Source organism: Bombina bombina, chromosome 2 (genome assembly GCF_027579735.1).
Source record: "Bombina bombina isolate aBomBom1 chromosome 2, aBomBom1.pri, whole genome shotgun sequence".
Classification (NCBI taxonomy): domain Eukaryota; kingdom Metazoa; phylum Chordata; class Amphibia; order Anura; family Bombinatoridae; genus Bombina; species Bombina bombina.
In genome coordinates this window covers 1,035,116,928-1,035,144,919 of record NC_069500.1, presented here as the reverse complement: position 1 = coordinate 1,035,144,919, position 27,992 = coordinate 1,035,116,928, and positions in this window count along the sequence as shown.

Genomic DNA, 27,992 nt, shown 5'->3' with positions numbered 1-27,992 from the left:
TCTACGTTGTGTTTATCTTTATGTCAACCATGTTTAAGCCTGGCAAGCTTGATCCATAATTGCTTATTGTAGAAGAGCAAAGCAAAGCTGTTTCTACTTTTTTATTGTACACATAAGGCTCGATCACAAGTGGTGCACTATCATTAGCGCAGGATGCAATAAGCAATAATGTGACCATGCTAATTTGTGTGCATATTACAAGTTTTAAGTAAACGGTTAGCGCTCACTGGATTAGCGAGACTGAAGACAAGGCTTAAAAAAGATTCCCAAACACAACATAAATACATTTAAATAAAGTATTACACTCATATATACACTGTGTGAAAAAAAATATTTCAAATAAATATTAATTAAAAATGTTTTTAAGGGTTAAAAGGGATATGGCAATGTATTTAGGGCTAGATTACAAGTGGATCGCTATTTAATGCACCCACTCAAGCGTTAACTGCACTAGAAGTAAGCTTTTTGCTTGAGTGACAGGTTGTGCTCATTTTATGAGTTGAAACTAAACTGTTTTCGCTTGCCCACTAACCTGACGTGCGTATAAAGCCGAACTTAGAATATCGCTTCCATGATAACCTATTCCAGATTCCTAGTTAATGGAGTGGAATTAAAACCTAACACCTTACTTGCACGCACACCCGATCACATATTCTCAAGTGTGCAAACCCAATATGAAAATATGAATATTTCACATTCCAATGTTCTTCACATCAAAAACAAAATTTATGCTTACCTGTTAAATGTATTTCTTTCCTGATATGGAGAGTCCACGATGTCATTAATTACTAGTGGGAATATCACTCCTGACCAGCAGGAGGAAGCAAAGAGCACCACAGCAAAGCTGTTAAGTGTTACTCCCCTATCCATAATCCCCAGTCATTCGGCCGAAGGGAAATGGAAAAAGGAATAACACAAATGTGTAAAGGGGCCTGAGGTTTAGTAAAAAATAACTGTCTTAAATTTAAGGGTGGGGTCGTGGACTCTCCATATCCGGAAATAAATAAATTTATTAGGTAAGCATACATTTTGTTTTCTTTCCTAAGATAGGGAGAGTCCACAATGTCATCAATTACTATTGGGAACCAATACACAAGCTTGAGGGCACAGATGACTAGGGAGGGAAAAACAAGACAGGCAGACCTAAACAGAAGGCACCACTGTTTGAAGAACCTTTCTCCCAAAAGAAGCCTCAGTTGAGGCAAAAGTATCAAATTTGGAAAATTTGGAAAAAGTATGCAGAGAGGAACAAGTTGCAGCCTTGCAATTCTGTTCCACAGATGCTTCATTTTTGAAAGCCCAAGAAAAGGAATGAGCCGTAATTCTCTCAGGAGACTGCTGACCAGCAATCTCAAAAGGAGAACAAATTATACTTCTCAACCAGAGGGAAAGAGAAGTAGCAGTAGCCTTCTGACCTTTACGCTTTCCAGAGAAACAAACAGGGCAGAGGACTGTCGAAAATCCGCCTGTAGGTAGAATTTTAGAGCACGCACAACGTTCAAGTTGTGCAACAAGTGTTCCTTAAAAGACAAAGTATTAGGACATAGAGAAGTAACAACAATTTCCTGATTAATATTTCTATCCGAAACCACTTTAGGAAGAAAACCCAATTTAGTACGAATAACCGCCTTATCAGCATAAAAAAGATAAGGTAGGGTGAATCACACTGCAAAGCCTAGAGTTCCGAGACTCTCCGAGCAAAAGAGATAGAAATAAGAAAAAAAAACTTCCAAGATAACAACTTAATATCTATGGAATGCAATGGCTCAAACGGAGCCTGCTGCAAAACTTTAAGAAAAAGGTTAAGACTCGAAGGAGGAGCAACAGACTTAAAAACAGGCCTGATTCTGACCAAGGCCTGACAAAAAGATTGAACATCTGGCACATCCGCCAGACGCTTGTGTAACAAAATAGATAATGCAGAATCTGACCCTTCAGAGAACTGACTGACAATCTCCAGTCCTTCCTGGAGAAAAGACAAAATTCGAGAAATCCTGGCCCTACTCCAAGAGTAGCTTTTGGATTCACACCTATAAAGGTATTTACACCATACCTTATGGTAAATCTTTCTAGTAACAGGCTTGCAAGCCTGAATCATGGACTCAATGACCGACTCAGAAAAAACACGCTTAGACAGAACTAAGCGTTTAATCTCCAAGCAGTCAGCTTTAGTGAAATGAAATTTGGATGGAGGACCTGAGTTAGAAGGTCCTTCCTCAGAGGGAAACTCCAAGATGGAAGATATGACACCTTCACTAGGTCTGCATGCCAAATCCTGTGAGGCCATGCAGGAGCTATTAGAATTACCGATGCTCTCTCCTGTTTGATACGAGCAATGATTCATGGAAGGAGCGCAAATGGAGGTAACAGGTATGCTAGACCGAAATCCCAAGGAACCACCAGAGCATATATCACGGTGGCCTGCGGATCTCTTGACTTTGAACCATACCTTGGAAGTTTAGTGTTCTGCCGAGACGCCATCAGATCCAACTCCGGCACCCCCCAATAGAGGGTTAACCTGGAGAACACCTCTGAGTGGAGAGCCCACTCCCCTGGATGGAATGTCTGTCTGCTCAGGAAATCTGCTTCCCAGTTGGCCACTCCTGGAATGTGGATAGCAGATAGACAACAATTGTGAACTTCTGCCTACTGGATAATCCGAGCCACCTCCTTCATGGCTAAGGTACTCTGAGTTCCTCCCTGGTGGTTGATGTAAGCCACTGAGGTGATGTATGACTGGAACCTGATAAACCGGGCCAAGGACAACTGAGGCCAAGCCATCAGAGCAAAGTAAATCGCTCTCAATTCCAAGATGTTTATGGGGAGAACAGACTCCTCCTGAGTCCAAAGTCCCTGTGCCTTTAGCAAGTGCCAGACTGCTCCACAGCCTAGCAGCTGTCCCGGAAGCATGTGCCCTTCACTGACAGAGGCAAAGAGAATGACTGGGGATTATGGGTAGAGAAGTGACACTTAACAGATTTTCTGTGGTGCTCTTTGCCTCCTCCTGCTGGCCAGAAGTTATATTCCCAGTAGTAATTGATGACGTTGTGGAAAGGAAATATTTCTTAGGAAAGAAATATGTTCTACTTATTCATAAATACATATTTATTTACATACATGATGGGTTTTTTTTGCACAAATATATATGTGTGTATATATATATATATATATATATATATATATATATATATATATATATATATATATACATGATTACAGGGAGTGCAGAATTATTAGGCAAATGAGTATTTTGACCACATCATCCTCTTTATGCATGTTGTCTTACTCCAAGCTGTATAGGCTCGAAAGCCTACTACCAATTAAGCATATTAGGTCATGTGCATCTCTGTAATGAGAAGGGTGTGGTCTAATGACATTAACACCCTATATCAGGTGTGCATAATTATTAGGCAACTTCCTTTCCTTTGGCAAAATGGGTCAAAAGAAGGACTTGACAGGCTCAGAAAAGTAAAAAATAGTGAGATATCTTGCAGAGGGATGCAACACTCTTAAAATTGCAAAGCTTCTGAAGCGTGATCATCGAACAATCAAGCGTTTCATTCAAAATAGTCAACAGGGTCGCAAGAAGCGTGTGGAAAAACCAAGGCACAAAATAACTGCCCATGAACTGAGAAAAGTCAAGCGTGCAGCTGCCAAGATGCCACTTGCCACCAGTTTGGCCATATTTAAGAGCTGCAACATCACTGGAGTGCCCAAAAGCACAAGGTGTGCAATACTCAGAGACATGGCCAAGGTAAGAAAGGCTGAAAGACGACCACCACTGAACAAGACACACAAGCTGAAACTTCAAGACTGGGCCAAGAAATATCTCAAGACTGATTTTTCTAAGGTTTTATGGACTGATGAAATGAGAGTGAGTCTTGATGGGCCAGATGGATGGGCCCGTGGCTGGATTGGTAAAGGGCAGAGAGCTCCAGTCCGACTCAGACGCCAGCAAGGTGGAGGTGGAGTACTGGTTTGGGCTGGTATCATCAAAGATGAGCTTGTGGGGCCTTTTCGGGTTGAGGATGGAGTCAAGCTCAACTCCCAGTCCTACTGCCAGTTTCTGGAAGACACCTTCTTCAAGCAGTGGTACAGGAAGAAGTCTGCATCCTTCAAGAAAAACATGATTTTCATGCAGGACAATGCTCCATCACACGCGTCCAAGTACTCCACAGCGTGGCTGGCAAGAAAGGGTATAAAAGAAGAAAATCTAATGACATGGCCTCCTTATTCACCTGATCTGAACCCCATTGAGAACCTGTGGTCCATCATCAAATGTGAGATTTACAAGGAGGGAAAACAGTGCACCTCTCTGAACAGTGTCTGGGAGGCTGTGGTTGCTGCTGCACGCAATGTTGATGGTGAACAGATCAAAACACTGACAGAATCCATGGATGGCAGGCTTTTGAGTGTCCTTGCAAAGAAAGGTGGCTATATTGGTCACTGATTTGTTTTTGTTTTGTTTTTGAATGTCAGAAATGTATATTTGTGAATGTTGAGATGTTATATTGGTTTCACTGGTAAAAATAAATAATTGAAATGGGTATATATTTGTTTTTTGTTAAGTTGCCTAATAATTATGCACAGTAATAGTCACCTGAACACACAGATATCCCCCTAAAATAGCTATAACTAAAAACAAACTAAAAACTACTTCCAAAACTATTCAGCTTTGATATTAATGAGTTTTTTGGGTTCATTGAGAACATGGTTGTTGTTCAATAATAAAATTAATCCTCAAAAATACAACTTGCCTAATAATTCTGCACTCCCTGTATATACAGGTATAGATCAGTGGCATATTTAAGTTTTGTGCTGCCCTAGGCACTCAAAATTCTGCTGCCCCCATCCCCAGGTTTTAGTAATTTTTGGCCATAATAATTTTTGATCAGGCCCATACACAGATTTGAAACAATACTTTCCCAAACACAATACTAAGTGCTGGAATCCAACAAAACTATACGTTACCTTTAAACTGTAAGCGCCATGCACTGTCTCTTATTATTATTGTCTCTTATTAGAATGTAAACTCCTTGAGCAAAATCTCCCATTGTAGCCTGCAGGTCTCACTTTGAGGGATGCAATAACGTCACATCTACCTATCCCTCATTATCCAGCGCTATGGGTCCAGTCCCCAGAGTGACTCCAAACAAGTGCTCTACTGGTGTCACCCTAGGTTGGAACTGCAGCTAAATACAGTAGGAACTACAGCTGCAGGTCCTAACTTGAGGGAGGGAGCGCTCAGCGGACTAGTCACACATTATCTTGATGTATGTGAGTGACGACCATGCTTACCAACTGCCCACGGCTTTCCCCTATGGCTGCTCAATCCGTGCCAGATGGATATCGCTAGTTAATTTACCTCCCGCTCCCAACAGAGACTCCAAGAGTGCTCCCCCTCTCTAATCTGCTGCCCTAGGCAAGTGCCTTGTTTGCCTAGGCCAAAACATGCCCCTGGTTTAGATATATATATATATATATATATATATATATACAGATATATATAGGAATATGTCATTACATAAACTTAGAATATATTCTGCTATGTGCAGAACATTGGAATACGAAATATTTACAGTAAATACACACATTGGGGGATATCTATTTTAAGCCGTCAACTTTGTTGAATTCAACGGCACCAATACGCTTGCCTAAAATCGCCTAACATCACGGCCGCGGACCTGAATACGCTCTCTTTATTTATTAAAAAAAGCCGGCAAAAAGTTGCGCACCAAGTACGGGGCGATGAGCATCGGACTGTTGTTAACTAACAGTCATCGATCTTGCATCTATTCGGCTTTTTACCAACTTTATTTATACCCTGTCACTAAACGTCGCCACTATACTAAAATGTTTAACCCCTATTACGCTGCTCCCTGACCCCGCTGCAACCTAAATAAAGTTGTTAATCCCTATCCCGCCACTCCCCGACCCCACCGCAACCTAAATAAAGTTATTAACCCCTATCCCGCTTCTTCCGGACCCACCGCCACTAAATAAATGTATTAACCCCTAAACCTCTGGCCTCCCACATCACTACCACTAACTAAACCTATTAACCCCTGACCCGCCAGCCCCCCACATTGCCATAAACTAAATTAAGCTATTAACCCCTAAACCTAACAACCCACTAACTTTAAATTAAAATTTCAACATCCCTATCTTCAAATAAATTTATAGTTAGCTGTAGAATTTAAATAAACTATATTAAACTATTAATTAACCTACCCTAACTATTATACTACAATTACATTAAACTAGCAATTAAATAAACTAAATTACATATTAAAACAACCTAACCCTACTAAAATTATTTGAAAAATACATTTATGGCGATGTGGGGGGCTGGCGGGTTAGGAGTTAATAGGTTTAGTTAGTGGTAGTGAAGTGGGAGGCCAGAGGTTAAGGGGTTAATATGTTTATTTAGTGGTGGCGGGGTCTGGGAGCGGCGGGATAGGAGTTAATAACTTTATTTAGTGGCGGCGGGGTCTGGGAGTGGCGGAATAGGGGTTAATAAATGTTATTTAGGTTGCGGCGATGTCGGGCGGCAGATTAGGGGTGTTTAGACTCGGGGCTTATGTTAGTGTGTTAGGTGTAAACGTAACTTGTTTTCTTCCATATAAATTAATGGGATAACTGGCAGCATCAAACATAAGCTTTCGCTGCTTTCAGGCTCCCATTGATTCCTATGGCAGCCGCGGACTCCAGGGTGGCAGATTGAAAATCAGGTACTCTGGGCCGGAATAGCCGCGAGCGTTCCTGTTTACTATTTGATAACTTTGAAAAAGTGTCAAATACGTCCGAATATATATTCGGAACATCTGTAATGACGTAAGCATTGATCTGTGTCGGATTGAGACCGGCGGATCATATGTTACGTCACAGATTTCAACTTTTGCCGGTCTGTAGGCTTTGATAACTAGGTTGGATCAAGCTCGCAACAATTACGCTGCAGAATTCCAGCGTATTTGTGGTTGACGGCTTGATAAATATCCCCCTATAACACTTTATTAAATATGATTGCATAAATATGATTTTACATGTTTTCATCTACTTAACTGCAAAAAGCTCCACTGCATTTATATAGCATCAAAGCTGCACATACACTTTGTAATAACAGTGACTGTGTGTCGGCAGCCTGGCACCCTTGTTGCCATGACACCACAACTACCAGAGTGACTATAGCAAAACAAAAAACTTGCACTCTCTGGTCTTTTTCAAAATACATTTTTTACTGTGAAAAGTAGGGACATTTTGGGGACAAAAGTATCCCCTTCCTCAGACACAGTGTACAAATAATGCAAACAGTTTATAGTGCAAACACATCAAAACCCCACCCCCAATTAGGACCCAAAAAAAAAAAAGCCAAATAGTGGTCATGGTAACCACCCTGTCACATAGTAAACAAACAATGTGTATACCATATTTCCAATAATCTGTCTGAGCATAGTTATAAGTGAATAATAGTGACATGTAGAAGTTAAATAGAATTACACAAATATAGAACATCAATGTAGGAACAAATGCAATGATATAAAATACGCTAAGCTTAAAGACAGAAATGCTCAAATTCAAAAAAGAAAAAACATTCAAGAGAGTGCATAGTGTGTTTGACTTCGACCACAACTTAAAAATAACATACCATGTTAAAGGGACAGTCAAGTAAAAAAAAAAGGGAATGTAATATTAAACTGCTTTCCAATTTACTTTTATTACCAATTTTGCTTTGTTCTCTTGGTATTCTAAGTTGAAAGCTAAACCTAGGAGTTTCATATGCTAGTTTCTTAGACCTTGAAGGCCGCCTCTAATCTGAAAGCATTTTGACAGTTTTTCACCACTAAAGGGCGTTAGTTCATGTATTTCACATAGATAACATTGAGCTCAGGCACGTGAAGCTCCTAGGAGCCAGCACTGATTGGCTAAAAATGCATGTCTGTCAAAAGAACTGAAATAAGGGGGCAGTTTGCAGAGGCTTAGATACAAGGTAATCACAGAAGTAAAAAGTATATTATTATAACTGTGTTGGTTATGCAAAACTGGGGAATGGATAATAAAGGGATTATCTACATTTTTAAACAACAACATTTCTGGTGTTTACTGTCCCTTTAAGCTAGATAACATTTACAGAACGATATTGAGATTCCTCACCCTCTTTAAACAAAATGTATCAGATTTAATCCCAATATATGTATATAAGTAATGATTACTTACAGGGCCAGGCCGATGCACTCCATAACCAGAGTTCCCCTATCCTGCAGGAAGAGGTAGGTCACGTGTCATCAAGACTCACTCTAAGGTCGGCATCTGCGTTGCTATATATATACATCTTTAGACATGTATATGTATGTATCTCAATATTAAAGACCATTGCCTGCTTTTTTTTTCTAACACCTGAGACCTGTTGTTATTATGAGTATAAATGTACTTTAAACTGTTTTGTGAAACAGTTAACCAGAGCTCTGATAGCGCTTACCCAACATGCATTAACTTCAATTGCATTCAAGCGATCACGTTTACTTGCAAATTGTAATACGAGTAGAAAATCTGATGCAAGCAAACAGCTGTGATAAACCCCTTATTGCTCATGCGTACTTTAACATGCCACTCATAATCTGGCCTTTCATTTGAAAGGGCTATAATGTATACATATTTGTTTAAATATGTGTATGTGTGCATATATACAGTGTATATATATATATATATATATATATATATATATAAATATAAATATAGTACAACTCTGCAGCACGACCCACCATTAGTCACCTGCCTGGCTGCAACGATAAAGTCCAATATCCAAGTAAAAAATTGCACTCACAGGACTTCTTGAACAAGCAATCAATATACTTTAATGAAACGTTTTTGGGGATCTTGTCCCCTTCATCAGCACATATATACTGTATATGTATATATGTGTACATACATTTGTATTTATGTGTTAATATATGTGAATATTTATTTACAACTTATATACACATGTATTCACACACAAATATTCCTGTGGAATATCCCCAATCTCCATACACTATGGCTTTTATGCTATCAGATGAGAACTGGGAAGCTGAATTGACTGCAACTTTGTCTATGTCTATATCTAATCTATCAGAGAGTCAGGATAAAGACAATGCAGCAACAAATGTATATGGGGCATTTAAAGACTATAAAAAGTTACTAGTGAAACAAGTGAAACTCAGGGCAGAAACATCTAGCCTTGAGAACTATATCAAAAACAAGATCATACCTAGAGGTTTGCGACTTAGATTAGACCCAGGTACAAACTTGAGGCAAGATGAAGGCGGAGAAGAATTTATGAAAGACTGGAAATCTAGTCTATCAGACTGTTCTATTATCCTCATGAATAAAATGGTGAAACGTAACAAAGAGAGACTGGACAAAACCATTACACAAGCTGAAGAATCCCTAAAAGTAGTTAACAATTTTGAAAACAATCCCAATTTTGTAAAACTAAATGAAGAAATTAAAGATCAAAAGAAGGAAGTTCTCTAGAGACAATGATTATTTCAAAATCAACAGAGTTTATAGCTACCAGTCAGTAAGAGGGTCTTATGACTCTGGAACGGATAAGTCAGTTATAGAAACAGATCCTCTAAAGAACAGTTCAAATAACAAACAGAGTTTATTAGGGGAAGGAGGAGAGGGGGTAGGAAGAGACATAGGGGGATCAAATACCAACTCAAGAGAGAGACGGTATCCCTCCAGACAACAGCGTCAGCAGAATTACAATCAGAATCAGGAAAGATTTCAACAGAGCAGACCCCAGATTTCGGGGATACAGGGTCTATTAACTTCACCTAATCAAGATCTTCAAGTAGTCAATCTGTCTTCTTTCAAACTCAATATGGCACACATAAATATCTTAAAAAGGGGACTTTCGTTTTGCCCCACAATTAGTCTTGATAAATTTAACTTTCTAAAAGATCTACACCTCTTCGCTAGAAGAGTTGTATTCTCACAAATTATGAAAGGCAAGAGTAAATACTTGCTGGAAGATGTGGCATTGAGTGTGGAAGACAGTATTGCTTTAAAGGAATTACTTGCTGAAACAGAGGGCAGTCAATATATTCCCTCACAAATTGAGGGGAGAATTGCACAAACAAAGGTATCTTCCCACTTTAGACCAAAATCAAAATACTTGCCCCAACTATCTATGGTATCTGCTGTCAATATCTTTGTCAAACAGGTAGAAAAAGATATAGCCAAATTATCATACGTAGTACTAGTTAATGACAATCTCAGTCAGGCAGAAAGAAAAGCTATGAATGAACTTATGAATGCAAAGGGGGTAGTCATAAAACCGGCGGACAAGGGTGGGAATCTTGTCCTCTGGGATGAAAGTAAATATGTCTTAGAGGTAAAAAGACAGCTCCTCGATAAAAACCAGTACCAATGCCTTACATATAGTCCCATTTCATCCCTGAAAGAAGCACTGTTTAAAATCCTATATAATGCTAAACATGATGGTATAATTAACATTTCTGAATTTAAATATCTTTATCCTGATCCCCCCATAATGCCAGTATTTTATTGCATTCCAAATTTACATAAAAATTTGAATAATCCATCAGGCCAGCCAATTATAGCAAGAATTGGTAGTCTCACAGAAAATCTTGGTAACTATATTGATTGCTTTCTTAGACCTTTTCTCAATACAATGCCTTCCTTTGTACTTGATACAGCCAATTTCCTGCATAAAATTGATGGTCTGACTGTCCCCAAAGGGGCCCTTTTGGTATCCCTTGATGTGGAAGGATTGTACTCATCCATTCCTTGCAAAATCGGTCAAAAAGCATATGAGCATTTTCTTATGACTAGAGGGATTGCTTTTCAAAAACACACAGACTTTGTCACCAAACTTTTGACTTTTGTACTAACAAATAACATCTTTATGTTTGTTGACAAAATCTATAAATAATTGCGTGGTACGGCCATGGGGGCAACTTGTGCCCCCACTTTTGCATGCCTCCACCTGGGCTCATGGGAAATTAATGAGGTATATCAGAATCCCATCTTTGAGAAAAACATCCACATATGGTTACAGTATGTGGATGATATTTTTCTGATATGGGAGGGGTCAGTGGAAAGCCTCAAAGACTTTGTAACTGTCCTTAATACCAAAGTGAGTAACATCACCCTTACCCTGCAGTACAGTGAACAGGAGATTGCGTTCCTGGACATTAAGGTGAGAGTAGAAAAAAGCATTATAGTGACAGAGAATTATCATAAAGAGACTGCCACCAATAGCCTTCTTCTAGCATCAAGGCATCAAGTCACCATCCTTATCCCCTCAAGAAAGGAATTCCTAAGGGACAGTTTCTAAGACTTCGTAGAAACTGTTCTTCAAAGGAAAAGTACCACATGCATGCAACAGAAATGGAAAAACGTTTTCTAGAAAGGGGGTATCCCAAAAGAATTGTCCAAGGGGCTAGAAATGAAGCAGGTCGCCTAGACAGAGATAATTTGCTTTTTCCCAAAAGGAAGGATCAAACCTCAACAATCAGATTAATTACTGGTTTTAGTTGTCACTGGAATGGTCTAAAAGAAGTACTTTCCAGAAATTGGCACTTACTTTTAAGTGATGATAGTGTGTCCCATAAAGTGGGGGAATACCCCAGCATCACTGCAAGAAGGGCCCCCAATTTACAGGATAAACTTTTTAGGAGCCAATTCACATCTAAATCTAAAGGTATAGACTGGCTAACAAGCCATAGAGCAACTGGTAACTACCCATGTGGGAAATGTGTGGTTTGTAAATACATGGTAAAAACCAAAGAGTTTAAAACCAATACTGGAAAAGAGTACAAACTAAAACATTTTGTGAATTGTAATACTAAAGGAGTAATTAACTTGCTATACTGTGCTTGCCCTTGTTTCTACATGGGGAAAACCAAAAGGGCATTAAAATATAGAATCACAGAACATTGCGATGATGTCAAGAATAAAAATAAAAAAAGCAATGTTGCAAAACACTTTGAAAATTTTCATGGATGCAACCATGACTCTCTCAAATTTATAGGCATAGACAAAGGCATAACAAATGGTAGAGGGGGGGATAACAATAAAACTCTCCTAAGAAAGCAATGTAGATGGATATCCATCTTGGGTACCCAATTCCCAAATGGTTGAATGATAAATTAGACATGGCTTGCTTCCTGTAAATAAGCAGTTCTCTATCTGAATATACTTTATACATTATATATATATATATATATATATATATATATTGCACACATCTTTTTCCTAAGATGGCAATAGTAAAACTTCTTTTCTGTAAAGAAGCTGTTTGTAATCACATTAGAACTAACTATGCTACAATTACTGTGTGTGTATAAATTGACATATTTGCTACAAAGTTATAAATAGGCAAAGTTACTTTCATCCACCAGGAGGGGTGCAATACTTTACCAAGATAAAAAGGGACACATATGTCCTGATTTCATATGCCCTGGCGAAGCCCCGTCCCACTATCTGATGATGAAGGGGTGAAACGGGTGTCGGCATTGGCTGACTGGTCCATGTGATGTGAACACCTAACCGCAGTGTACCGCCACAAAATTTGTGGATGCCTTTGGAGCACCTTCTTTCTTTAGCACGGTCACAGCAAAGGAAAGTACTATTCCCAGAGAGATTCAAGTCTTCCATTCATCTGAGCAGTCAACAGTAAGGTGTAGTATACACCCTTTTTTCATGGGCTACTCGCTGGGTTATAAAGTTGGAGCAACATTGATTTCGTATAGGGACAGGCAAAAGTATCCCTGTCGAGGTTTTGATACTACATATAAAGTAATTGCTTACTAATCAAATGGAACTGACACTTTGCTTAAAGGGACAGTCAACACCAGAAATTTTGTTGTTTAAAAAGAAAGATAATCCCTTTATTACCCATTCCCCAGTTTTGCATATCCAACACAGTTATAATAATACACGTTTTACCTCTGTAATTATCTTGTATCTAAGCCTCTGCTGACTGACCCCTTATTTCAGTTCTTTTGACAGACATGCAGTTTAGCCAATCAGTGCTCACTCCTAGGTCACTTTACGTGAATGAGCTCAATGTTATCTATATGAAACATGTGAACTAATGCCCTCTAGTGGTCAAAATATATTCAGATTAGAGGCAGTCTTCAAGGTCTAAGAAATTAGCATATGAACCTCCTAGGTTTAGCTTTCAACTAAGAATACCAAGAGAACAAAGCAAAATTGGTGATAAAAGTAAATTGGGAAGTTGTTTAAAATTGCATGCCCTATTTAAATCATGAAAGTCCCTTTAAATATCAACTATGAACTAACCCTATAAGAACTGCTGACTTTCTGGCATTATAGTGCCCATAAACACCAATGAATGTTTTTAAACACAGCAATGTAACCTCATTTTGGCATGTTTGCTACGAGCTTGCTCATCTATCCTTGCATGTGACATTGCTATTTATCTCCCTGTACTCCATGTATATATAGGTGGGGGTGTTTTCTTGACAACTTATATCCCATTTAATTTACCGGCCCAGTGTATACCTCCGTATGAGTGAGGGGTTCTGAGTGCAGCAGGGTGTAGTTGTGCAAGTAAACTCCCTATACTCACTACCTAAATGTGTTTGCATTTTCATGCTCCTAGCTTGATAATGGATGACCACGGTACTATCCATCTATAAATAATTGATAAAATAGGAAAATTTCTCTAACAACTTAGATCCCATCTTTCTTTCTGCCCAGGCTATACCTCCATATTTTACTTTTTGGGGTTCTGTGTGCAGCTGGGTGTAGTTGGTTAGCTAACTCTCCTATATATTTTTATGGTATTTATGGAGCCTTGTGCTCACCCTGACCGGTCAGGTTCTCCTTTTCTATGTAGATTTCTAGTGTCTACAATAATGTTTAAACCTGTCAATATATGTGCAAACTTAAGTATATAATTGCTTTGCCAACATTTTTAGATTTCCCATACTGTGTGAGACTTGTGGTATGCCCACGGGGTGATATGTCACTGATTTCTAATAAAATATATCCTTGAATTTTTAATACGATTGAGGAGCCCTTACTTCAAAAAGAGTGCTGAATTCCATGTCTTTTATTAACAAAATGTAAATTTAGTTTATTTCTCTCTAACAGTTTCATAATGCATTTAACTAAGGGCCTGCACCAATGGCATTTCAGGCAATTACATTGGTGTATAACCTGCATCAGCCACTTTCTATATAGCTCCCACTTACTAGCACTTGCTTCCCATGTGATTTCTGCTTTACAAATATATATATATATATATATATATATATATATATATATATATATATATATATATATATTTACACACTTTTGATCCCTTTCCAGTCAAATACCTTTAACATGAAATATTTAAATTCCTTTTTTATATGTTTGAATGTGTTTTACTTTGTTTTTAATAGAACTATTTTACATTCCAATGTTCTTCACTTAGAAGATAATGTTCTTTGTATTATTAAGTAGATATTTATTTTTATATCTGTTTATATATCTAGACCTGTATATATTCATTAGATATATAGGTACAGATATATATTGTACAAAATATATGTGCCACTTGTAATCTGGCCCATCATGTGATATAAAGTCAAAGAACAAAATAAATAAAGGGCTGGGATTTGCAGCCTTTGATCATGGTAGCCAGGTGGAAAGAAATACTGTGATTTCAGGAAGGGATGAAGTTGTGTGTCACCTTATGTGCCCTCAGTCCTTGTCCTTGTCACCTACTAATGTCAGCAACAGGAAAATAGGAAAGGGAAATGCCCAACCAAACATAGCTTAATAGATTGATGAAAGGGATGGTACCCACCCAGGGTGCAGTCTTTATTGGTCTACTTATGCATTTCGCACTAGTAAACTTTACTTCTATAGCCAGTCTGATCACACCCAAATAGCAAATCTAGTATAACAGATTAGACAAGCTCCTCTGTAGATGATCAAAAGAAACAAGCAATAAAAGGAATTGCAATTTCTAGTTTTACATTTTTTGCCAATAAATATTGAAACTTGTTTAGAGTGTTCGGTACAATTAATTCAAATAAACAATATAGTTTTATCAGCTACACTAACTCCAAAGAAAACATTGCACCAAAAGCAATTTAAAATGTTGTTTGTACTTTAAAGTTTTTGTATATAAATATATATTTATATCCACAAGCCAAATCTAAAATAGCTACACTTGCTACTGGAAGAGAAACACTATGCATCACTGGAAAAATATTTTTTTTGAGTGCATAATACTTAATGTACTTAGAATTAATCTTATTTTTATTCTTTATAGGCCAGATTGTTCCTTTAAATCAATCACCACAGACCAATGAAAAAGCATTGTGAGCTGTCAAGTTCCAGTAAATTTACTGGGTACTTTTTGTTGTTAGTCTGCCACTGTATTATGAAAACAAAGGAAACATTTTTCTTTGGTTTTGGCTTGCATGCATTTAGGCTACTTGGAACTACAAAGTCATAAAAACATAGTGTCCGTTGTATGCCAGTTTCCAGCTTATCTTGCTTCCAAATCCTTTTTTCAGTATAAAAAATTAAGTCCCACGTATACAATACTCCCAAAGAAGCACTAGAGACAGCAAATTACAAGACATCAGCATTTTATATGAATCCTGATGTATTTTATTTTTAAAAATACAACTAATTATCTACAGATGCATGTTTGCACAACTGTAAGTTAATATGTATATTCTTATGAATAGTGATTAAATATAAAAACATATAATTATCTGTTTTGGCTTTTTACTGTCATAATTTACATGTCACTCTTGTCTTGTTTCCTTCTCTTTGTCATTGAGGGACTTGTATTTCCCTGTTATGACTTGTGTACATTGTAACACTCTATTAATATTATTTTAAGTTCAAAATAGAAACAGTGCTTTTGAAGTAGCCAAAGCAGTCACAGAGCAAACCTTTGTGATATAAAAAATGTTAATAAAATTAAGTGATTAAGTGATAATTATAAAATTAAGTGACTTCTGCATAAGTTTCCACAAATAAACTAATATCACTGTGCAGCAGGAGAGATTTTCTAGTTGTAAACATCATTATTATTATACTTTATCTATAAAGTGCAATCATATTCTGCAGCAGTGTCCATGGGTATCATTGATATAAGTAAAACAATGATACAATACTTGGAAGAGACAAGACAAAATTTGATAAACAAATACAGGAGGAATCGAGGGCCCTATTCCCATGGGAATTTACAATCTAGAAGGGTAGGAGGGTCCGAAACAGGAGATGAGGACTGCAAGGGTGAGAATGATGTTAATACAGAGTTAGATAAGGGCAATTATTAGGTAAGCGGAATTCATTTGTTACTCAGTTGGGTGTTAGGCTTCCCTGAATAAGGAGAGCATTTAAAAGAAGGAAGACTATGGAAAAGTCTGACAATGTGTGGAAGTGTGTTCTAGTGGGTTGGTGTCGCACAAGAGAAGTCCTGCAGTCTAGCATGGGAAGAGGTGATGATAGAAGATGCAAGGAGCAGTTCATTGTTAGATCATAGGGGCAGCGGGAGTATATTTGCTAATTAGTGAGATAATTAAAGGGACAGTCTAGTCAGAAATAAACTTTCATAATTCATATAGGGTATGTCATTTTAAACAACTTTCCAATTTACTTTTATCATTAATATTGCTTTTTTCTCTTGGTATTCTTTGTTGAAAGCTAAACCAAGGTAGACTCATATGCTAATTTCTTAGCCCTAAATAGCAGCCTCTTATCTAAATGCATTTTGACAGTTTTTCACAACTAGAGGGCATTAGTTCATGTGTGCCATATAGATAGCATTGTGCTCACACCCGTGGAGTTATCTAGTCAGCATTGATTGGCTAAAATGCAAGTCTGTCAAGAGAATTTAAATAAGGGGGCAGTCTGCAGAGGCTTAGATACAAGGTAATAACAGAGGTAAAAAGTGTATTTATATAACTGTGTTGGTTATGCAAAACTGGTGAATGAGTAATAAATGGATTATCTATCTTTTTAAACAATAAGAATTCTGGTGTAGACTGTCCCTTTATTTTTTTAAATTAAATCAACTTTTATTCAAATGAATTACTTTGCTTTGTCTTCTATCTATCTTGCAATAGAGTTTCTGCTGTAAAAGCTAGAGATTTTGATGCAAAAATGTTTTCACCCCAGGGTGTAATGTTTAATATCTTTCAGAGAACTTAAACTCTTCCTGTTTTTTCTATCCTTATTTCTATGAGCAAACTGAACTCTGTATAGTTCTCTGTTTAAAAGAATATGAATCTAGAACACTAGCTTTAAGGAAATCTACTTCTAAACAATGATTGATTTCTTATGCTTCTCCACACCTTCCTGTCTCCTCCGCTACTATTAATCGAAGGGTTAGATGGGTTATGCCTCAAGCTGGTGTGGATGAACATTTTTCATCCTTTTCCATTAGAGGTACTGCTCCCTCAAAAGCTTTTTATAAATCTTTTTTTTTATATATAGGAAATTTTGAATGGAACAGATTGGTCTTTTGACTGTTTTAAAACAATTTTATTTCAAGCCCATTAATTCTTTTCCAAATCAGCTTGCATCATGATTTATTTAACTTTTTGCTTTAAACTAGCAAAATAGTAGTCTCTGTCTTTGTAATAAAATGCAGATTATCCTAACTTTTTTCCCCTCACTTTTTTAACTATAGATGCACAAATGTATTAAGTATTAACCCATTAAGGACCAAGGACGTACAGGGTATATCCTACAAAAACTGTCACTTAATGACCAAGGACATACCCTGTACGTCCTCAGGGTTTTCAAGAGCTCGAAGCGATCGTGATTGCTTTCAGCCTCTTTCATGTATTCAGATATTGAGGCATCCTGCAATAAAAAAATGTAGGCATCCAATGCAGAAAGAGCCACTCTGTGGCCCTCTCTTCGTCGACCAGTGATGGTGCCGATCGTTGGTGGGTGGGAGGCGGGTAGGCGGCCCATCATTGGTGGATATCCGGATCTTGTCCCCTCTGTGTTTCCTGGAGCACTCGAGGAGGCGGGGGAGTGGGAGCATGTGCATGCTACATTCAGTTAACAGTACACAGTCAAAGAAGGGAGAGGGAGGGGGCAGCTACACTACAGAAAAAATTGTTTTTTTAATTATTTTGTACAAAAAAGGCAACTTTTTTTTAGCAAACTGGGTACTTGCAGACAGCTGAAGTAGTTTTCCAGCCTCCAGTTAGATTTTAAAAGACCTTTATTAATTCTTTACAGGGTCCATCATATTAACAATGTTTCAAACCTATACCAGGTTCTTAATCATGTGACATGATTAAGAATCTGGTATAGGTTTGAAACGTTGTTAATATGATGGACCCTGTAAAGAATTAATAAAGGTCTTTTAAAATCTAACTGGAGGCTGGAAAACTACTTCTTTTGGATTCATATTGGGGTCTGGCTAACCCTTTTCCTGTGCCCCAGACAAAAGAAAAGAAAGGTGCTGTCTTTCGTCATTACATTTATATTACTTGCAGACAGCTGCCAGTACCCAAGATACCTGCAAATTGGTAGAGGGGGAGGGCTAGAGAGCTGTTTGGGGGGGATCAGGGAGGTTGGGGGCTAAGGGGGGAAAAAAACACTTATGAATATAAAAAAATTAAAAAAATTATATAATAAAAATAAGGTGAGGTGAGGGAGGGAAGAGAGCTGTTCCCAGGGGGTGGGATGTTTCCGGTGGGAGACTGATCTCTACACTAAAGCTTAAATTAACCCTACAAGCTACCTAAGTAACCCCTTAACTGCTGGGCCTAATACAAGTGTGGTGCACAGAGGCATTTAGCGGCCTTCTATTTACCAAAAAGCAATGCCAAAGCCATATATGTCTGCTATTTCTGAACAAAGGGGATCCCAGAGAAGCATTTACAACCATTTGTGCCATAATTTCACAAGCTGTTTGTAAATAATTTAAGTGAGAAACCTAAAGTTAGTGAAAATATTTTTTATTTGATCGCATTTGGCGGTGAAACGTGGCATGAAATATACCAAAATGGGTCTAGATCAATACTTTGGGTTGTCTACTACACTACACTAAAGCTAAAATTAACCCTACAAGCTCCCTACAAGCTACCTAATTAACCCCTTCACTGCTGGGCATAATACAAGTGTGGTGTGCAGCGACATTTAGCGGCCTTCTAATTACCAAAAAGTAATGCCAAAGCCATAAATGTCTACTATTTCTGAACAAAGGGGATTCCAGAGAAGCATTTATAACCATTTGTGCCATAATTGCACAAGCTGTTTGTAAATAATTTCTGTGAGAAACCTAAAGTTTGTGAAAAGGTTTGTGAACAAATTAACATTTTTTTTTATTTGATTGCATTTGGCGGTGAAATGGTGGCATGAAATATACCAAAATGGGCCTAGATCAATACTTTGGGTTTTCTACTAAAAAAATATATACATGTCAAGGGATATTCAAGGATTCCTGACAGATATCAGTGTTACAATGTAACTGTCACTAATTTTGAGAAAAAAAAATAAAAAATAATGGTTTGCAAATAGCAAAGTGCTACTTGTACTTATTTCCCTATAACTTACAAAAAAAAACAAAGAACATGTAAATATTGGCTATTTCTAAACTCAGGACAAAATTTAGAAACTATTTAGCATGGGTGTTTTTTGGTGGTTGTAGATGTGTAACAGATTTTGGGGGTCAAATTTAGAAAAAGTGTGTTTTTTTCCATTTTTTCATAAAAATCTCTTTTTTTATAGTAAATTATATGATATGATGAAAATAATGTTATCTTTAGAAAGTCCATTTAATGGTGAGAAAAACGGTATATAATATAATTTACAGTAAATGAGTAAGAGGAAAAATACAGCTAAACACAAACACTGCAGAAATGTAAAAATAGCCCTGGTCCTTAAGGGTGAGAAAATTGAAAAATGGTCTGGTCACTAAGGGGTTAATTAATTGATATTTTAAATATTGTCCAGTTCCAATTCCTTCCACCACAGGACTTTAGGAAGTCTCACAAATCTTCAGCATCATCAGGACCTACCTTCTAAGGCCTCGCTTCCATTGAGTCGTTAAAAATGGAGCCGTAAGCTACTGAAGCGGCCGACAGCTAAAAGTAATTTACGGCTCCATTTTAGTACCAGGTTTCCATTGAAATATTTTGCGGATAGCGTGCAGTCGCTCTTTTCGTGTAGCTGTAAGTTAAGGTTGTGTTAACGCTTCCATCTGACGTCAGATTTCTTGAAAATCAATTAGTTGCTAAGGTAACCCAACCTTACACTATAGAATTTACGTTTAACGTCCGTGCTCCTTACCGGTGATCACCTCTCAAGAAAAATAAAGAAACACTTATCCATATTTTTAATAATCAAATACTATTTTCTAATATAATTATATTTAACACTTCATAAATATAAGTAATATTGATTGCTGCCCTAGGCATAGGTCTAGTTTGCATTCTGTAGATATGTTCTTGCATATATTATTATATTTAAATATATACTGATATTTCTATTAGAATATAAGTTCAACTATTTCTATACATGAGACAACAATAAATATTACTTATAACAATTTATTTCTACATTAAAACACTTGCATTATTTGCAAGTTTTATAATTTCAATAGAAAATAGGTCTCAAAAAGCACAATTTTCCTCTTTTACACCTAGTTGAGCTGGGAGTAATATGTCTCAATGTATCGACAGCCTCCGACAGTGTATTAACGGTTAGCGCTTTCATTGGAAACCTGGTATAATTTATCGATTAACGGCTTCTATTACTTTCTATGGGACGCGAAGATCTTTTCGGCAGCCAAGTCCGGCTGCCGATATTGAGGTATAACGCGCCATTGGAAACAGTCGTTAAACGATATTGCTTTCGACAGCATATTTAACGGTTTGCAAGTGCACGCAAACTGAATTACAACTCAATGGAAGCGAGGCCTAAGCTGGCTAAGAGTTCTTTTGCTACCTTCAAGTTGACCAATTTCAATCTTCAACTTTTTATATCAACTTTACTTTGCTTCTCTGCAACAAAGATCAAAGATAAGTAATTGCCACTTGCTGGACATTATATTGTTACCTAGATGTATCTGATGGGTCACTTCTCACTCTGGCCACTCAAGGTTTTTTCTCATTGGTTATTATGCTTTATTCTGTGCATATTTCTTTTAATCTAATTTATTGTCTTTGAATTGCTGTCTTAGCAGCAAAGGAAAAGTTAAAGCAAAATATTGTCTGTTTAATACTCCGTCTCTTTAATAAAATTATGTGTGATTTTCTCTCTTTATAATCTAAATTATTGTTTTAAGTGGTAAAATAAAAGGTTTTTGAAGTGAATATCTACTGAAAACATACTGCAGTCATCTATGCTATATAGACAAAGGCCTCGCTTCCATTGAGTTGTAATTCAGTTTGCGTGCACTTGCAAACCGTTAAATATGCTGTCGAAAGCAATATCGTTTAACGACTGTTTCCAATGGCGCGTTATACCTCAATATCGGCAGCCGGACTTCGGCTGCCGAAAAGATCTTCGCGTCCCATAGAAAGTAATAGAAGCCGTTAATCGATAAATTATACCAGGTTTCCAATGAAAGCGCTAACCGTTAATACACTGTCGGAGGCTGTCGATACATTGAGACATATTACCCCCAGCTCAACTAGGTGTAAAAGAGGAAAATTGTGCTTTTTGAGACCTATTTTCTATTGAAATTATAAAACTTGCAAATAATGCAAGTGTTTTAATGTAGAAATAAATTGTTATAAGTAATATTTATTGTTGTCTCATGTATAGAAATAGTTGAACTTATATTCTAATAGAAATATCAGTATATATTAAAATATAATAATATATGCAAGAACATATCTACAGAATGCAAACTAGACCTATGCCTAGGGCAGCAATCAATATTACTTATATTTATGAAGTGTTAAATATAATTATATTAGAAAATAGTATTTGATTATTAAAAATATGGATAAGTGTTTCTTCGGTAGCTTACGGCTCCATTTTTAACGACTCAATGGAAGCGAGGCCTTAATTGGCCAAAGATATATTAGATAACTTTAATAGAGTATTCCCTGAAATCCATAGAAATTATTTTTAACTAGCTGTAAATATATGTATAATTGTTGATTATAATAATTTTAAATTAAGGTTTATTTCGTTTTTACTTGTATTTTATGCACAATGGAAAATGTGACAGATTGTAAGTGGTTGCTTTCATGAAAGTCATAAGAAACAAGGGCAGCTTTTGTTCTTTATGAGCTCTTTAAAGCTAAGTAATCATATCTGTACTGATATATATTAGCAGGCAGACTACTGTGATGGGCAATGTGGAAAAGTAATAATATAGGTTTTCATTGAAGAAAACCAGCTATTTGGCAGATTTCAAAAAGAAGAAGGACAACAAAACACATTAAATGTAGATAAGAAGTTCTGGCATGCAATAAAAAGAAAGTTTAGTGCGTACTCAGACAGATTACAAAAAAAAAAAATCACTAACAGAATTTGATTTGTTTTTATATCTGAAAAGAGAGTGTAAAGAGCCAAAATGTTTTATTTAGCAGTTAGTCATTTAGAAACATGGAGAATATATTTACTTCTCTATTTAATGTAATTAGGAGCCTACTATTGTTCTACTCAAAATAATAGAAAAAGAGATTATTACATTATCTTTTTGTTTTTTAAGTAAAGTTATTACACTATTAAGCTCTGACAAGATTTTTCACATAAACGCCATTCTTTGTTTATTAAATAAATATAAGACTTTTTCCTTACAGATGAAATCAGAATTCACTTAAAGTGATGGTAAATCTGAGTGTTTAAAAATGCTAGGATTTACCATCACTAAAAATAAACTGTAGTTTCAGTTATCACTTTTAAAAAATGGGTACTAAACTTAGTCTGTCTGTGCTTCGGCAGTTTGCTAAAATCAGAGCCTCTGACCGCCCATGGCGCAGCACTCTTCTCAATTAAGTGACGTCTCCACCTCTAAACCAAAGACATGTGTGTCATCTGACAGTGTTCTGTATGCTAGCACGGCTATTGGTTTACAGGTGGAAATGTCACCATATAGGTAAAGAGTGCTGTGCCAGCCATGGCACTGACAGGGTGAGTTTAGCACCCTTTTTTTTTAATAAGTGGTAACTGAAACAACAGTTTCTTTTTAATGATGGTAAATACTAGCGTTTTTTAAAATCCTCGGATTTACCATCACTTTAAGCTCCTGTTGTTCAATTGCAATGGCTTAAGTCACACGCTGCACTGTTATGCAGACACTACTATAAATAATACTATTTGTATTAACTTTTTTTTTATTAATACTTCCATGTTTTTTTGTTTTTTTAAATCTTAACATTTTGCAATTGTAAATTAAAAAAAAATCTGTGACTAAAATTATTAATTGTAGCAGTAGTGGGTCTCTGTATTGATTGTACTGAAGTATAATGTGTGTCTAAGTTGGCTTGCAGGAAAGGTGGGTGTCTGCATTGATTATACTGAAATATAATGTCTGTCTGAGAAGAAAATATCATCTGTGTGTTCATGCTAAATCATTGCCACTGAATTAAAATCTTCCGTATTTCACTATCCCATTTAACAGTTAATATTTCTAACAAGATTTTCCTGCTTGAGAAATAATCAAATGGAGTGTTCTTAATTTGTCTCACCACTGAACAAAATAGATATTCTAAAATGTAAGAAGAGTTATAGAACCTTAGAATTGGCTTTGGCCCCCTCTTGTCACATTTCCCTTCCGTGTGTTAATACTTGCTGTGTCTGTCTCTGGAGATGTTGTGCCAGTCAGACTCTCACTACTCCTAAGGGGCTTGTGCATCTCTCTCATTACTATATATTATTGACAGTGAGAAAAGCAAGTGAACCTTGCGGAATGAGTTTTACAAGGGGGGCTTCACCACCCTTGAACCCCCAGGTGGAGGCAAAAAAGATAGTAAAGATGGGGGAATTACAATGCATCGTACATATGTTTAAACATATATACGATGCACTGTAATTCCCCCATCTTCACTATCTTTTTTGCCTCCACCTGGGGTATAAAGCGCATGCATTATGAGGGGATTTATGATCTTTTATCGGACTTTACCTACAGCCGCTTGAGTAATGGCCATTTTACCTGGGTAATCCTAGGATTACACAATATCTGCCTTTACCCATAACATATATAGTTTAGGACCATTTTTATGCTAACCATTAAATGTATTATGTGCATTACCTACATATTATATCCTATTGGGCATTACATGAACATTGTGCCCTTCTGGTCATTTTGTATTCTTCTGGCTGTAATTTGCTTATTGTGTTATGTTTGTTATTTATGCATATTTGTATTCATTGTATCATTTTTGCCATGCTCTGTATATGATTCCTTCCTGGTTCTTCCTGCTTTCAGTGACTGTTGCATCATACCTGCTTACTTATTGTATATTCTAGTCTTACCTGTCTATTTAAGAAATCTTTCAGAAGAGCTCCCGACCATCATACATTTTGCAGAATACATTTTGATATGATTCAGTCCCCAGTTTTAAACAACTACACCCTCTGTATCTCTCTGTCTAGGCCACCAGTCTCCCCATGAAACACCAAGATTACAAGTTGTGCACTAAACCGGGTGCGTAATTTAAGCAAAAAATTGAGCGGTATCGCATTCTCCATTGTGCTGCTATTACAAGTTACTTAAAAACCTTATTTTTTGTGTTATATGGTGCGATAAGCTCCATACCACACAAAAGCCAAGGCCTGATTTGACATGCTCATGCCGGTTTTCCCCATAGACATCAATAGAGAGAAAAAAACACCTGCAATAGCTGTATGGCGATTGCCGTAACACAATCCCCATTGATATCTATAGGGAAAAGAAAGTTATGTAAAAACCCCCTAACATAAATCCCTAGTCTAAATACCCCTAATCCTCCGCCCCAACACTAAATAAAGTGATTAACCCCTAAACCACCGTCCCTGTATCACTAACACCTAAATGAACCTATAAACCCCTAAACCGCCTCCCCCACATCGCTACTACTATAATAAAACTATTAACCCCTAAACCGCCTATCCCCTATACTTTAAATAAAATTAAACTATTAATCCCTAAACCTAACTATCCCCTATACTTTAAATAAAATTTACAATGTAATTATCTTAAAATAAATAAAAACGTACCTGTGAAATTAATAAAACTAAGCTTAAACTATAAATAAACCTAACGTAGCTATTTTAATAAAATAAAATTTAAAAAACTAAATTACAACATTAAAAAACCTAACACTACGAAAAAATAAAAAAAATAACATTAGAAAAAAAAAACACTAAAATTACGAAAAATAAAAAAACACTTAGATTACAAAAAATTATAAACAAAATTTATCCAAAATAATAAAAATTAAACCCAATCTAATAAACCTATAAAAACAAAAAAGCCACCTCAAAATAAAAACATCCCTAACCTAACAATAAACTACCAATAGCAATAGGCATTACCCTAAGCTAAACAGCTCTTTTACCTACAAAATTACAAATTATCCAATAAAAGTAAACCCCTCACGCAGCTAACCCCCCAAGTCTAAAAAAACCTAAACTACCCATTGCCCTTAAATGGGCATTCAGCTCTTTTGTGCCTATTAAAATAAAAAAGCCCTAATCTACAAAAAAAACACCCCCCAAAAAAATTATTTACACTAACCCCAGAAAATCTACTCACTGTTCATGAAGTCCAGGAGGAGCAAAGTCTTCATTTATGCAGCGAAGATTTTCTTCCAGGGCAGCACCATCTTCTATCTTCTTCCCAGAGGTGCGGAGTGGTCTGTTTAATTTAGGGCAATGCTCTACAAAAAGGCCCTTTTAAGGGCTATTGGTAGTTTATTGATAGATTAGGGGGTGTTTTTATTTTGGGGTGGCTTTTTTGTGTGTTTATAGGGCTATTAAATTAGGTTTAATTTTTATTATTTTGGATAATTTTGTTTTTTATTTTTTGTATTCTTACGCCTAGATTTAGAGTTCTGCGGCCAAAGGGGTGCGTTAGCTACGCGTGCTTTTTTCTGGCCGCAACTTCTAAATACCGCTGGTATTGAGAGTTCACAGAATGGCTGCGTTAGGCTCCAAAAAAGGAGCATAGAGCATATTTAACGCAACTTCAACTCTCGATACCAACGGTGCTTACGGACGCGGCCAGCTTCAAAAACGTGCTTGTGCATGATATCCCCATAGAAAACAATGGGGCATTTTGAGCTGAAAAAAAACCTAACACCTGCAAAAAAGCCGCGTTCAGCTCCTAACGCAGACCCATTGTTTTCTATGGGGAAACACTTCCTACGTCTGCACCTAACACTCTAACATGTACCCCGAGTCTAAAAACCCCTAACCTTACACTTATTAACCCCTAATCTGCCGCCCCCGCTATCGCTGACACCTACATATTTTTTTAACCCCTAATCTGCCGCTCCGTAAACCGCCGCCGACCCCTATATTATATTTATTAACCCCTAATCTGCCCCCCACAACGTCGCCTCCACCTGCCTACACTTATTAACTCCTAATCTGCCGAGCGGACCGCACCGCTATTATAATAAAGTTATTAACCCCTAATCCGCCTCACTCCCGCCTCAATAACCCTATAATAAATAGTATTAACCCCTAATCTGCCCTCCCTAACATCGCCGACACCAAACTTCAAACATTAACCCCTAATCTGCCGACTGGAGCTCACCGCTATTCTAATAAATGTATTAACCCCTAAAGCTAAGTCTAACCCTAACACTAACACCCCCCTAAGTTAAATATAATTTAAATCTAACGAAATAAATTAACTCTTATTAAATAAATTATTCCTATTTAAAGCTAAATACTTACCTGTAAAATAAACCCTAATATAGCTACAATATAAATTATAATTATATTATAGCTATTTTAGGATTAATATTTATTTTACAGGTAACTTTGTATTTATTTTAACCAGGTACAATAGCTATTAAATAGTTAAGAACTATTTAATAGCTAAAATAGTTAAAATAATTACAAAATTACCTGTAAAATAAATCCTAACCTAAGTTACAATTAAACCTAACACTACACTATCAATAAATTAATTAAATAAAATACCTACAATTACCTACAATTAAACCTAACACTACACTATCAATACATTAATTAAATACAATACCTACAAATAACTACAATTAAATAAACTAACTAAAGTACAAAAAATAAAAAAGAACTAAGTTACAAAAAATAAAAAAATATTTACAAACATTAGAAAAATATTACAACAATTTTAAACTAATTACACCTACTCTAAGCCCCTTAATAAAATAACAAAGACCCCCAAAATAAAAAAATGCCCTACCCTATTCTAAATTTTCTAAATTACAAACGTTCAAAGCTCTTTTACCTTACCAGCCCTGAACAGGGCCCTTTGTGGGGCATGCCCCAAAGAATTCAGCTCTTTTGCCTGTAAAAAAAACACATACAATACCCCCCCCCCAACATTACAACCCACCACCTACATACCCCTAATCTAAACCAAACCCCCCTTAAATAAACCTAACACTAAGCCCCTGAAGATCTTCCTACCTTATCTTCACCATACCAGGTTCACCGATCGATCCAGAAGAGCTCCTCCGATGTCTTGATCCAAGCCCAAGCGGGGGGCTGAAGATGTCCATGATCCGGCTGAAGTCTTCATCCAAGCGGGAGCTGAAGAGGTCCATGATCCGGCTGAAGTCTTCTATCAACGGCATCTTCAATCTTCTTTCTTCCGGATCCATGTTCATCCCGCCGACGCGGAACATCCATCTTCACCGACAACTTCCCGACGAATGACGGTTCCTTTAAGGGACGTCATCCAAGATGGCGTCCCTCGAATTCTGATTGGCTGATAGGATTCTATCAGCCAATCGGAATTAAGGTAGGAAAATTCTGATTGGCTGATGGAATCAGCCAATCAGAATCAAGTTCAATCCGATTGGCTGATTCAATCAGCCAATCAGATTGAG